The following is a 488-nucleotide window of genomic DNA, read 5'->3' as shown; positions in this document are numbered from 1 at the left end:
GCAATCCGGATTCAGCAATACATCTCAAAAATCATCCACCATGACCAAGTAGGCTTCATTCCTGGGATGCAAGGCTGGTTCAACATTCATTAAACCATAAATGTAATTAAATTCATCAACAGATGTCAAAACAAAAACCACATGATCATATCATTAGATGCAGAAAAGCTTTTGATAAAATCCAGCACCCCTTCTTGGTAAAAACCCTTAAACATCTAGGCATACGGGGAACATACCTCAAAATAGTAAAAGTCATCTACGAGAAACCCACATCCAGCATACTCCTAAGTGGACAAAATTGGAACCATTTCCCCTGAAAACTGGAACTAGACAAGGATGCCCACTCTCACCCTCCAGTTCAACATAGTATTGGAAGTCCTGGCTAGAGCAATTAAAGAAGAGGAGGCAATCAGGGGTATCCAAACAGGAAAAGAGGAAGTCAAGTTATCTCTCTTTGCAGATGATATGATTGTGTACCTTGAAAACCA

Source organism: Carlito syrichta, unplaced genomic scaffold (assembly GCF_000164805.1).
Source record: "Carlito syrichta isolate Samal-C Ts95f unplaced genomic scaffold, Tarsius_syrichta-2.0.1 Scaffold314683, whole genome shotgun sequence".
NCBI classification, from domain to species: Eukaryota; Metazoa; Chordata; class Mammalia; order Primates; family Tarsiidae; genus Carlito; species Carlito syrichta.
This window is presented reverse-complemented; position numbering follows the sequence as displayed.